We start from the raw sequence: 14,159 nt of genomic DNA on the forward strand, positions 1-14,159 counted from the left end.
ACTAGTACATAAAAAGCGAATGGTGACAGTATGTTAACATGCTGTAAATGAATAAGAGTTAGCAACACTTATAAGCAGCCGCGGGCCGTGGAGGGAGTTACGGTGGGGCAGGGAGGCGGGGAGGGGGAGGGGCAGGGTGGAGAGGGCTCCACCCTGCCCCTCCCCCTCCCCGCCTCCCTGCCCCACCGTAACTCCCTCCACGGCCCGCGGCTGCTTATATCTCACCCTCCCTAATACACATATTATATTATTTGCTAAGAAGGTCTCTTTGTGTTGGTTTAGGGCGTGCCCATACTTTAGTGTCTTAGATTTGAAGGAATCACATCAGCATACACCAGCTCTCTCTTCATGTGAACCGCATCAACTGTTGTGTATGTGTGTTCGGCAAAGCAATATAAAACCCGCCTCATGCCCAGAATTGGCAGAAGTTGCACTTATGTTATGAGTATGAAGTCGTGGAGATCAGACCTCATAACAATTCTGTATCGTGTTGTTCTTGAAACTTCAGCACTCGCTGTACAAATATAGTTTAACAAGCAAAGCAGATAGTAGAGCAAGAACATATTATTCTCATGTAAACCACGATGAACTACTAGGTTGAAAGCTAAAGCAACAACTAAGTGTCGTGTGCAGAAGTTGCAAAAAAGGAAAAATGGCGTTTAAACCGGTAATGAGCCCATGCTAACTTAACACGGTGTAAAGATATCCAGGACCTAGATGACACCTCCCCATGATCCGGAAACGAACTGAATAAGATAATAGAAGTGCCATCTCATGAGAGCAGATTGCAAGTTTATATGTGGACGGTCCGCAAGGTAAAGCATTAAAAACTAGGAAAATTTAATGCTAAAGAAAAATAAAACAGCCAAGTACTTTATCGAGTCTTAAGCCAATAGGCAAGCTAAATAATAAAAACTTGACAAATAAGTCAATGAATTGTCAATGAAATGCTAGTACTCAGCATATCAAACATGAAAAAGGTCTATGACATAACTGTGTATGCAAAATAAGCTGCAACAGCCTCCAATAGGAAGTCACCGTCTTCATCCGAAAACAGTTCAGCCATCCAATTTAAAAGCGGAAAAGAACATACGTGCTCTCCCAACACCGGATCCTCTATCACCATCAGAGGACAGCTCGGTGGGTTTTCAAGAAAGCTCTGTTCCAAGAAAGACTGTGTTGCCGCCAGTAAATTCCAGGGACCAATTAGTCCATGCATCAATGCCACAGCCATAATCCTTTCGCCAGGACAAACCAACTCGTGAGTAATGATAGGAGTCATCAGCTGATTAAAGTCGACGTCAGGAGAAACCGGTCCGCAGAGACACAAATCAATGGCCCAATCGAAATCACAGGTCAGGCAGTGAAATACAGGCTGGACACAGGTGAAGTAGGAGAATCGAAAAGATAATCCATATGCCGTGCTTAATATCGCCAACGGCATTGTGCCATAATATTCTAGCATGCGATTGCGGAACAGTGTCAGCAGCTGCAGGACGGGAGCTTGCACAGGAGGGACATCCATATTTAAAAATGTAAAAAAGCACAAGAGCGTCCGCTGGTAATGCAAGTGAAAATGGGAATCCACGAAGCAGAGTGGAAAAAATAGAATGAAAGAAAGCAGGGATGACTCCAAAGATTTTCTCAAATGAAGTCACGAGACCACTGGTAACAACTTTAAAAAAGTGCGCCAGGGCCTTTGTGGAGGACGCGTTAAAGATAGTCCAAACCATCTTGCTGAAATGGAAAGGCAAATCTGTATTGAAAAGGGTCTGCACCTCTGTACGGGTGTTCGCTATGTGAAGCACGAAAGTTTCACGGGCCGAACTCAAGGCCACCTCTCTCTGAGACAAAAGAGCTCTTATTCTTGCCATGCCGTTGAAATCTGCTCCCAAGGTTGGTATTTGTGGCGAGATTGAAAACTCCCTATGTTCATGTGTGGGAGGAAATAGAACATTTCTGCAGCAAATAACCCGTTCACTTACTGTTACGATAAAAGGAATACTTTTAATTAACCCAGAACAATCTTCATTATTGAGCATCAAATAACTACCATTTTCCAACAACTTGAACGTGGGGATGATAGCAGGAACTGGCGTGCCTTGCAACACGCAAGCCATATTTGGTCGGTGTTTGTTGCATGAACCGTGTAACTGTATGTGCCTACACATTAGTGAATGATGTGGCGTCTCAGTGCATTCCTCTCCATTCAGATAAACTTCTTGATCATCTTTGAAACATCTGTATGTGTATGGAAGCGACCAGACCTCATGAAGAAAAGCACTACCTAAAGGTTCATAACGACCTATTGGTATATATTTCATACAATTTGAAAACTTATATAAAGCAAAAGGCAGCGTTATTAAACCGTGGATAAGGCACGTTGCCAAAAAACCCACAATCCTCTGCTGATGATGTCACTGAGCATGTCATGAATGATGTAATATGTGACATCATCAGCAGTGGATTACGGGTAATAGTATCTCTAGTTTACTCCCTTATAGCTGTCTTTCTTTTAACATAAGTGTCTGTTTCCTTCCCTTATACTTACTGTTCTTTTTTAAAAAAAAAAATTTTGGTTCACTTCCGGTTCGCGTACCGGCGAGCGAACTGGGAAGCGAACTACGAGAAATAGAGGTTGGCACAGTTCCAAATATTGTACCAATTTTTTAATAACGGGGAGGTAGTTCTGAAAAGAACTTTTTTTTTATTGTTTTTGTTGTTTTATATTTTTTTTATTATTTTTCTGAACATTTTTTTACTTTTTTTGAATTTTTCTGAACAGTTTTATATTTTTTTGGGTTTTTCTTGGAGGGGGCAATGAAAACGATTCATTGTAAAGGGCTCAACAGGAGCAACAAAACAAAAAAAAAGTATTTATTATTTTGGGCGTTTCGTACAAACTTGCATATGATAGTCAATAGCTCTGTTGATCAGAGTGATGCTTCTTTCTCCGTAGCAAATGAATCCATCGCAATGTACGCAGACGTGTTTTACTTCACCAAATCTCATTTGTATATTTGGCACTATCTCCCTGCCCTCTGGTCCCGTTACTTCCGGTACAACAGATCTTCTGGCCATAATAGGGAGATTATCTAGGTCGTTCCGAAACTGTGCAGCACTGTAGTTGTTAGGATGCCACCTAGTCATATGGCGATGCATTGTGTAGTTTCCGAAACTGTATTTTTTCTCGGTCCCTCTGGACAGTCTATCTTGACATATAAGGCAAGTTACGTATCTTGCATTTACTTTTTTCTGACCTTTGGGAATTTTAAACAATTGCCAAATGAAGTTTTCTTTCCGGTGAGACGTCCTGGGCTCCTCAGGCAAAAACTGCCTCTCTTCGTGCTCGTCGTCCTGTTCCTCTTCTTCCTCTTCTTGTTGAATTATAACTTGAGCAGGTGGTCCACTCTTCCTTGGATGTGGTGGAGGTGGTGGGGAAGCACCAGCTGAAGCTACCAAAGAAGCCATTGCTCACTGGTAACAAAGGGTCTTTCTCTCACAAAGATGAAAGTCAGAGTGAGGAAAGAAGGAGGGATTTTCATCATTTGGGAAAAACAAGAGTTCTCAACCAATGAAAAGTGTTCATTTTATATTATATGACCTAGTCTTACATCATTAGGAAACCAAAAGTGAAATGAACCAATGAAAAGTGTTATTACCAAGTCACATGACCTGCTGTGTTTACGTTAAGCGCTTTGCAGGGCCTCCCGGTTTGCTTCCAGAAACCTGCGCTTTGCAACTCGCTTCGCGTACCAGTTCGCTAACGTAGCACGTCATATGACGTATCACGCGACAACGTGAAACGTCATGCGGACGGGAGGCGTCACGATGTTGTTTTCTAACGCGGCAGTTGCGGTAAAGAAACGTTTACCGGCTCGCGGTCTATTTCGCGGCATCAAGGTCAGCTAACGGGAAGCTTCCCGATTCGCGAAGCGGGAACGAAGAAAAAAAAATATTTAAAAAAAAAAATATTCATAAACATATAAAATATATTTTTGGATTTAAAGAAGAATACATTTTACAGCTACAGATATTAGCTGTTAAAAAACCAATGAAATTCACTGAAAAAACCATAGGTTATAGACCATATATAGTTAGGAATTAGCATTTACAAAACCTTGAAAATTCACTGAAAAAACCATAGGTTATAGACCAATTATAGTTAGGAATTAGCATTTACAAAACCTTATTTTACTCACACAAAACCATTGAAATTCCATATATAGTTAGTTGCACTAACTATATATCGCGCACCCGCAATCCACTGCTGATGATGTCACATATTACATCATTCATGACATGGTCAGTGACATCACTGATGACATCACTGATGACATCTCAAATGACATCACTGATGACATCTCATTTGACATCAATGACCACATCACTGATGATATCATTCATGTGACAATACAATGCATCTCCTCACATTTTAATATAACCTCTGTTTCACCCAGTGTTAAATACAGAGTATAATTTTTGAAACCATTGACACACCAATACTAGTTACTACATACGCACTCACTGATTCCTATGTCTACACACACATTCACTCATTCACTCATACAATCATTCATACATACAATCACTCATCTTTACAACACTATCATATGCACTCATACACCTATACAGACACTCACAGTCTGCCACTCATCCATGGAGTTACTCACACACCTAGTCAGTCCTGTAAAGAATCAATGACACTTCCATTTTCTTGTCTATACAGTTAAACATAGAGCACCTTACATTTTCAAACATATACTAACACATACTTACCTTCTTATACAATCATTGATACAAGTACACATTGATCTGCACAGAGTCACACACCTCCCAGCCAGCCACACACACACTCAGTCTCCCATACAAATACTTGGACAATCAATCAGTAACCCATATAGTTAATCATATAGCTACTGATCAACACATGCAGCAGTTTACAGAACAACAGACATAATGATGCACAAATTAAGACAGTTTAGTCACTAACCCATGCACTCAGTGAGACACATTTAATCACTCACTCATACATTCAGTCATGCACCTACTAAATCCTTTGTCCAGACACTTATACTTCCACTCATTCTTCTATATGTAAGACACATTTTAACTTTACAGAAACATACAGTCACTGTATGTTGTCATCAGTGATGTCATCAGTGATGTCATCAGTGATGTCATTTGAGATGTCATCAGTGATGTCATCAGTGATGTCACTGACCATGTCATGAATGATGTAATATGTGACATCATCAGCAGTGGATTGCGGGTGCGCGATATATAGTTAGTGCAACTAACTATATATGGAATTTCAATGGTTTTGTGTGAGTAAAATAAGGTTTTGTAAATGCTAATTCCTAACTATATATGGTCTATAACCTATGGTTTTTTCAGTGAATTTTCAAGGTTTTGTAAATGCTAATTCCTAACTATATATGGTCTATAACCTATGGTTTTTTCAGTGAATATATATATATTTTAACTTTAAGCTATCTAGCACAGCAGCTTGCTTCGCTGTGCAACATTTAAAAAAAAACTAACAAAGCCAATAGATTTTGCATAAAAGAAACCTATTGGCTTTGTCAATGCTTGTTTAAGATTTGTCTAGTTTACAATTACTAGGTGCTAGAAGAAAGATAGCACCCAAGTGACAAAAGTAATTTTGCCTGGAGCTCTGAAAATCCTTGGGCCGCTTCAGTGCTAACTAGAGCTTCGGGGAAACAGCCTTTACCACAACGCCAGAATCACACTGTGCCTTTACAGCGTCGGCAATTAAACAAAAGTGTCATTAACACGCATTTGTTTAGTACGCAAAAGACATTACAAAGACTTGCTTTGGGGGGTTGCATTGGTGCAGAGGTGTTGGATTTAAAATCCAACATCTTTCCTACAGAATCGCAGAATGGAGATAGATTAGTAAATTATACTAATCCAAAGCCCTGTCCTCCCGGCAAGTCGTTGTAAGGACTTGAGTGGTAAAGAACTGAGTCATTACGACATGCTAGTACTAATGGCGGCGTTAAAAAGGTATGCATTCTAAACACATGCATAATTCCGGCATACAATCAGTGCTATCATCTGAGGCCTGGAATAGATTTCTCTGCGGTCCAGATGGTACTACACTCTCCAAAGGCAGTAAAGATGGCATTGTGGAAGGAACTGGTAACAGCTTTGCTATGATAAGAACTAAGATCACAGTAGTTTGCACTTTGTAAATAAAAAACAAGGAAATATCTATTTCAACAACTTTAGATGAGAGAAGCCTTTCTATACTGTTTCTAAATTCTGTGGGGAAATTTTTTGTTCGGCTTACTTAACAGGAGCTGAGCATTATTTTATATACGGCTTCACAGAATGCAAACTTATCTGTAAAGCAATGGAGTGCTGTGCACAACTAGTATGGAGGGGAAGGGTGCAGTCTGAAGTGGTCGGATATCACATGGGGCCACTTGGGAGCTTTGTGGAAGCACACCCCAACATTACACAGTTACAACAAGCAAGGGAAGCCTACGAGGGCCTGTTGGTCCAAATCCATCTTCAATATCTATGTCCTCGTGCCATCCTGTAACGTACTGGCGCAACTTTTACCACATCCTTGCCATCTGGTGCCCCAGCAATGGAAGAAGCCGAAGTGTCCTCTCCACAGCATTGTTATGATGTGTAATATTTATACACTGTGAATCGTCACCCATAAGGGAATCTTGGTGCTTCAGAGAATTAGCAACAAGCTCGTAGTATCAGGACGATAGGTAGGTTAAGAAAATTTTAAATGACAAGAATTAGGGGGATCCGGATTTTAACAGCTTTATGGAATGCATGTGTCCATCCATGAGATGGATGGAGACATGGTGGCTGTTCCAGTCTATTGCACCTCGATAAGAGTCGCACCCGCCTCCCAATTGTGACTTCTTTAAGTACGGAACTGCAAAGAGGAGAAGATGATTCAAGTACCACATGCAACACAGTAAGACTTGAAATGTGAATGCAAGCAACAGGGAACAAACTTATGGGAGGCTCTCAAAATGATATGGATGGAAACAGGAAGCCAATGCAAGTTGTCATGGTGGCAGACATGTTGGAGTGATGGGACAGGAGGAAGAGAAGATGAGTATCATTCGGGGCTCCCTCGAGAGAAGCTTTCTGCCCAGCTGGAAGTCCACAATAGCAAGTGTTAACGTACAGCCAGGTCAAGACATGATGAAGGTCTGGACCACAGACTGCCCGGAGGATGAAGATAGATGTGGAAGAATGATCCTTCGATTGGTCGCTCATAAGATTGAAAATGAGCTGCGCCTTTGCCAGAAATGAGATGAAAACTATCTAGTAGATGACAGTAAAGGGATGAGCCAATTAACATAATGTCATGATTAATTATAGTTTGCTTTAGTATAGAATTTAATACAGCAGCTTTTCTGCTTCTGGGTACTGTAATACCTCTTAATATTATTAAATAGACCAGTACTCAATTTTCGACCGGGTGTGGTGAGAAGCTGAGTAGGCCTTGCCGAGGTTAGAAGTCAAAACCCTCAGACCTCCGCAAATGACCGCATCTAGCTCTTAACTAACCAAGGCGCCCTTGAAGAGGGCATTGGGATCTAAAATAAGAGGGGGAAAAAAGGTAACTCGCAGCAGCAAAGCCAGTGTGTCCTGGGCCCTAGTGCAAGGAAGGAATGTGTCCCTTGGCTGCGGTTTGAATTATAAAGTACAGCAGTCACCAGGGCTCCTGAGCCCCTCATGCCTCTCTGCCCCGGTCCCACCACACCTGCTGCACCAGTGGAAGCTGCACCCATGGTACCGTATGCGAGTAGAGACAGATCTGATCACTCGTGCAGGGTAGCGGCCCGCCAACACACCAGTGTCTCCCTGGCATGCGTACGGTTCTACCAGTTTAGCTGAGCGCGTGCCCCTGTCTGGATGGAGCTCACTCGAGAGCGTGAGAGGCGATCAGGGCGCGAACAACTGCTCCAAACTGGCATCACCCAGGAGAGTGGACGGAGCCAGTTGCCTTTAACGGTTCAGCTCTCGCATCCACGGGATGAAGCGAGCAGCCATTTTTGTGGTCTCTTAGTGTGACTACGGTGCTCAGAGCCCTCATAGCCAGGTTCGCACTCTGGAAATACTGTCAGATAAATATTAACAGAGCGAAGAATTGTGGTTCGGAGCTCTGACTCCGCCCCCAGCTGCGGCATCCATAAGGTGTGACGCCCTGTCCTTCAGGGGTGAGACGTGTGAATCACTCCCACTGACTCACAGATGCACCCAGTCACCTGACACTCGGACACCGCTGTTCCGCGTCCAATAACTTTCTACCTGCCAAAAGCAGCAGCCGCAACCACTTCAACTCATCCAATGCCCCGTGGTCGCCCAGGACTGGCACGTGCCCCTGCGGTCCCTGGTCACGTGGTTACCTCACAACATAATGTCTGCATCTGCCAGGGACAGATGTGTAATACCGCCAGAGTCCAGACAGCCATGGCTTTGGACAGATGTGTTATGCCGCCAGAGTCCAGACAGCCATGGCTTTTGTTTTTAGCAAGAAACGCTTTGCATGCTGGTCTTTTTTTCAACTTGTATTTCAAAACCAAGAATTCAACATTTTGTTTTGCTAAAAGCCAGGACTGGCCGAAGGTTTCACAAATGACAAGTTGCCACTTGGAGGTTATGAATGTCTTGAGCTTTCGCGTTCTGCCAGTCTGATTCTGGGCACGTGTCCTGAGTACATTATCATGTCCTGAGTACATTATCATGTCTGTCCGAGGTAGAGCTATTAAAAACATTGAAGTCACAGGAGTAACAATGGGTCAGAGTTCTCGCTTCACGTAACAAAGTAGTGCATTCTGGGTGTTGTAGTCTTACTTTCACATTAACGTAACGAATATGAATTAAGGAAAAATATATCGTGCCGTCCATGGATAGAGTGAATTGGTAAGCTTAGCCTCAGTCACTTTCTCTGCCCTTTACGTCAAATGTTGGTAATAAACGGCCCACTTTTACGAAAAAAAGGTGATCATTGAATATAGCAATATGGTCTGGTACTTACCTAGGTCTCCTATTTCTACACACACTGGGTTTCCGGATATCTCCTCCCTCCCCCTTTGCACAGGAGTGGACACCACACCAAGATTGGGATAAAAAATTGGATTAGAGGGGTGTAACCCCCCTGGCTGTATTTTATTAAAATCAACAAACAAATATTGAAAAACTTTCATTACAGAAATTTACGTAGAAAGTACAGTTACATTGATAGACACATGTTGTTTCAATCGCTAACCTTAACACAGTCTAATACAGAAGGCACTCCTACCGTAACTCTATCAATGCATGACTTTACTTTCTGCGTGTCCCCTCTAAAGCCTACCGCAAAGTCAACGTCTGGCAGCTTCCTCACCAGTCCCTGGGTACTACCAATACTACTCCCGGAGCAAGGTTGCACAGGGGGTACAGCTTATCAGATGGATACTTTCCCCCGGGACCCCCCTATGCCCTGTGCCTTGAACTCCCTTAGGGGGGCTGCAGACTTCTGCATATCTGCGCCTTGATGCACATGCGTGTGCAGGGGTGACCCCGGGCCCACTGGGAAGGATGACTCCCCCCGTCCCCGCAACCCAACAGCCTACTTATCAGGGGTCACTACCCCTGGAGTAACATGGTGCTGACCGCTAAGGACCGCAGACTAGGCTTACCAATGTTGACCTTACCGCAACAGGCCAGCATAGTTGACTGACTACCTGGCCTCCCCCTCGCTCACTAGAAAGGTCCTGTCCTGCGCGTCAGACTCTCCACCCAAGCTAATATGTCTTCCATAACTGCCTGATTCCCTTTATGCGAGAGGTGCACCCCGTCCCGTAGGAAAAACTGCTCCCCTCTGATGTACCGGTGTCTAATGGTACCCAACCTAGAGGTCCTGAATAACTTATCAAATTTGTTGTTGAGCCGTTTTACCACGTGATTCAATGCCTTGACTGATTCCCCCCCCCCCCTCCATTGGAACCTAGGAATCATGTGGAACCAGACTATGAGAAAATTAGGGCATTGCTTCGCTAGACACCCCACCTCTGTGAGTAGGTCCTCCACTAGTACCTTCCTACCCGACCGTGCCAGGTCGTTGCCCCCTAGGTGCAGGATCCAGATCGCCAGTGGTCCCGTGCTTGTTCGTAAAGCGTGGTTCACCAGTTCCCTGAATTGCCCAACGCACAAACCGCCCTGTCCAATAAATGACAATTTTGTCCCCATTTGAACTGCCCTCTCCCTGATAGATCCTGTAAAGAAATTCTTCAAACGGCAAACATATGAATGTCCTACCACCCAGACCTCTTGATCTTCTTCGTGCGAAGAGTGAACTTGCGCCACCACGTGCGTCGTTCGTTTGGATCCTGCTGTTCCACGTTCTAACGGTCGCTCCTGAAGTTTGAGCTCTCCTGAGTCACAGGATAAAGAAACTGCAAGTAACGTGGAAAAAAGAGAGCCAAGGTAAATGGATTTCCACGCTGGATCATCACACATGACTACCATAACTGCACGAAAATACCATCATTTTAGTGCAACACCACCCCCCTTTTCTGAGTCACAGGAAGAAGGGGACACAGAAAAAATTGTGCTCATTACAATGGGTCACCCTGAGCTAGAGCATGTGAAGCTGCACACATCTCTTGTAACAGTTGGAAGGCCACCTACCAATCTTCTTAACACGTTCACTACCCAGCCCCCTTGCCGCTGCTTCGGTGGCTGCCCCTATCCTGAACAAATGATTCCCGAAATCTGCACTGTCTAGACCAGCCTTTTTTAATGCCAGGAGCATGACTCTCTTGAACCGGAATACTGTGAGTGGTAACCCGTCTCCATGTACCAAGAGGGGTCCTCCTGATACTCGTGCCCTTTGGGCCATGAAGGCCTCCAACCTCTAGACCGGGCAGCATGTCGTGTCCGCTGCCCTGTGTAAAACTACGTTGTCCCCCTTCCTGTCTTGCTCTGTTTTTGACTTTAAAATGGAGATCAGTACCGAATCCTTCCCTACTTTCACGTGCCCTGCCTGCAAACCACCTGCCCAATCCCTCTTATTCTTTGCAACCAGCTCGCTCACCCTAAATGCCCCGTAAAACGCCAGGCAGAATGCAGCTTGAAAAAGGACTGTCTCTTCAGGAGAAACATAAATCTGTGGTCATGCCCCAACTAGTTTCCCTAGCGTCTCCAACCCTATGGGTCTCCTCACATCAGGTTGCCCTCCCTGTAGTCGCTGCCATTCCTTCAGTGCCTGCCGTACCACAAAGCTCTTTGTGGGATCCCCTTTTCCCCTCATCTTTGCAAAACACGATATGGCTGCAATATGCCTTCTAGCTCCTGCTACCGTGCGCCCCTGCTCCCACATGAAAGCAAGGTACGCCACCACTGACTCCTGGTCCTGCCACTTGAGTTCCCACTGTTCCCCTAAGAAAAGGCAAAAAGAACCAAATGCCCCTTCGTAGGCACGCCTGGTTTTTGGTGCTAGACTTGCTGCCACGAGGTGCGAAACTCTGGGGCACCAAGTTGCCAAAGCGGTTCTGCGAAAGGTGTTGCGTGAACAGCAGCCGCTGGAATGTGTGACCTGAATACCTGCATTTTAAAATGAGACAGTGCGTCAGCTGCATGGTTCAGAACCCCTGGGACATGTTTGGCTCTGAAAAGGACTTTCAGCCTTATGCACTGTAAAACAATCTCTTCCAGCAGACGCAACAACATCCCGCATTTGGCATTTTGACTGTGTATGCATTCCACCACTGCCATGTTGTCAGACCAGAATATCACCGATTGGTTCCTCGCAATACGCCCAAACGGACAGTGCCACCAGAATTGGAAAAAGCTCCAGGAAGCTTATGTTACTGGTGAGCCCGGAGCTTCTCCACCAGTCCGGCCACCGCTGCGCCACTCAATCGCACCCCAGAATGGCCCTGAAGCCTTCACTACCGGCAGCGTCGGTCATCAGACCCAGTTCCGGGCTGGACACGGGTGGGCCGGGCCAGACTACTCTGCCGTTGAAGTCACGCAGGAATGTTTTTCAAATTTGCGTATCCTGCCTGACTTCATTGGACAGCCTGGTGTGATGATGCTTTTCCCTAAGGCACGAAATGGTGTGCGCGATGGTCTGGGAGAAAGGGCGCGCCATCGGGATAATGCGTTAAGCAAAGTTCAACTGACCTACCACTTGCTGCAACTGGTGTAACTTGACCTTTTCTTTGCTAAGGCAAAATTCCAAAGTTGTTCTGAAATCCCTGACTTTGTCACCTGGTAATCTAGACACCCCCTGCACCGAGTCCAGTTCAATCCCCAAGAATTCAACCGTGGTGTGGGGACCTACTGTTTTACCCAGGGCTAAGGGCACCCAAACTCTCGCATGAGGGCACAGAAACTTTCCAGTGCAGCCCCACATTCCCCAGAACCTGGAGCCCCCAGAAACAGGAAGTCGTCCAAGTAATGCAGCACCCACTGATGCCCAGAATCCCTCCTGAATGCCCATTCATGAAAAGAGCTGAACTTCTCAAAATATGCACAAGACACTGAGCAACCCATCGGCATACATTTGTCTACAGAATACTTGACCTGAAACTGAAAACCCAACAGGTGGAAATAGGCGGGGTGAACTGGCAGCAGCCGAAAAGTGGACTCAATGTCAGATTTTGCTAGCAGAGCCCCCTGGCCTAATGTTAGGAGTATATCCAAAGCCTGGTCGAAGGAGGCGTAGTTCATGCTGCACAATGTGTCTGCCCCTCGGTGCGGATAGGTTGTGGATTAATCTGAATTCGCTGGGCGCCTTTTTTGGCACCACCCCTAGGGGCGAGCATACAAAATCCTCCATAGGGATGTCCTCAAATGGTCCTGCCACCCTCCCCTGACCTAATTCCTTATTTATCTTTGTCCTTGCCACGTCCATATTGAACCTAACTGACAGCTGGTTCCTACAATGTGTCACCCAGCTGTGTCCCTTTGCTGGTGTTCTGAAGCCTTCCACAAAACCTTCCCTGATCATCCTGGCTGTCTTGGTGCAATTGTACCGCTCCAACCAAGGGATCATGGTGCTAACATTGACTGGGGATCTAGCCTTACTTATTAGTACCTCGCTATTCTGGCTTCCTGCCCCCCTTGTCCCTGGACTTTTTGTTACACTTGGACTCGGGGTGTGATGCATTTCCGCAGTACCCACAGGAGTGCTTGAACTTGCACGTGCCAGGTGCCCTACTGCAGGATCGCTTGTTAAAATCAAAACAGACTCCCTTTTTTCCACAGTTGCCTGCTTTAGCTGTACTCCCCCCGCGTTACCAGTGGGGCTTGGCTTAAAGGGCTGAAAACGCCCGCTGTCGGCTACGGGGCCCCGCAAACTGTCAGTCGGGCCCTGCACCAGATGTTTTAAGTGGATAAACATGTCAGTTTGGTCCCACCTCAACGTTGGGTCCTGCGCCTTTGCTCTCCTAAAATCCTTGTCGTAATCTTTCCACCCTTCGTTGCGTGAGCGAGGGTGATCCTATTTTGATAAGTTGCCATTTCGGGCCCCATTTCGGGAAAACGCTCCAGCATGACCCCCATGTAGGTGGAAAAACCCTGGATCCAATTTGCTAAGCTCTCCCCCATCCTCTATTTCATCAAAATGTTAGCCCATTCCCAGGGGTGTGTCCATTCCTTATTTTTTCTGGCCTCTTCCCACTCTTCCTCATCAATCAGGAGAGAAAACATGTTAACATATTTCCCCTTCCAAATCTTTTCCTTAGTCTCAATAGACAGGTGTCGCCCTAAAGGTTCCCTCCCTGAACGCATTTCGCCCACGCCCAACGATGCCAATGTCACATTTGCACCTGCTGGTGCTGATGCATCAACCTTCTTGTGCGGCTCCGGCTCCTTTATGCTGCTGTTTGGTATTGGAATCCCTTCCCCACTGGGAGCCAGTACTGTGTCTGGAGGGGGTTGCCCCCATCAGGACGACCATGCCACGGGTACTTGGGATAGCGGGCGTGGGCGTTCCCCCCACAGGTACTGCCGGTGCCTCTTTCGGCCTTCCTGCACCCAAATCGGCTAGCAGTTTCCTGGCCCTTTCAATTGCATCGCCTCCCCCAGATGATGCCCCCGCAGCATGGGACCAGTTCCCCACCGTCTCCAGCCATGGCAGTACTGCCGCCAGGCTGGCTGCCATG

At 45.7% G+C, this 14,159-nt stretch overlaps 1 long non-coding RNA gene across 1 annotated transcript in view; it reads right to left on the bottom strand.

Annotated features, from left to right (window-relative positions):
• Positions 1 to 10,421, bottom strand: part of LOC144825090 (uncharacterized) — a 42,516-nt gene extending 32,095 nt beyond the window's left edge. Inside the window, exon 1 of the long non-coding RNA XR_013609262.1 lies at positions 10,315 to 10,421. This is a non-coding gene — a long non-coding RNA (uncharacterized LOC144825090). The remainder of the gene's footprint in view (positions 1 to 10,314) is intronic.
• Positions 10,422 to 14,159: the final 3,738 nt, after the last annotated feature.

This window comes from Lissotriton helveticus, chromosome 3_1 (genome assembly GCF_964261635.1).
Source record: "Lissotriton helveticus chromosome 3_1, aLisHel1.1, whole genome shotgun sequence".
NCBI lineage: Eukaryota > Metazoa > Chordata > Amphibia > Caudata > Salamandridae > Lissotriton > Lissotriton helveticus.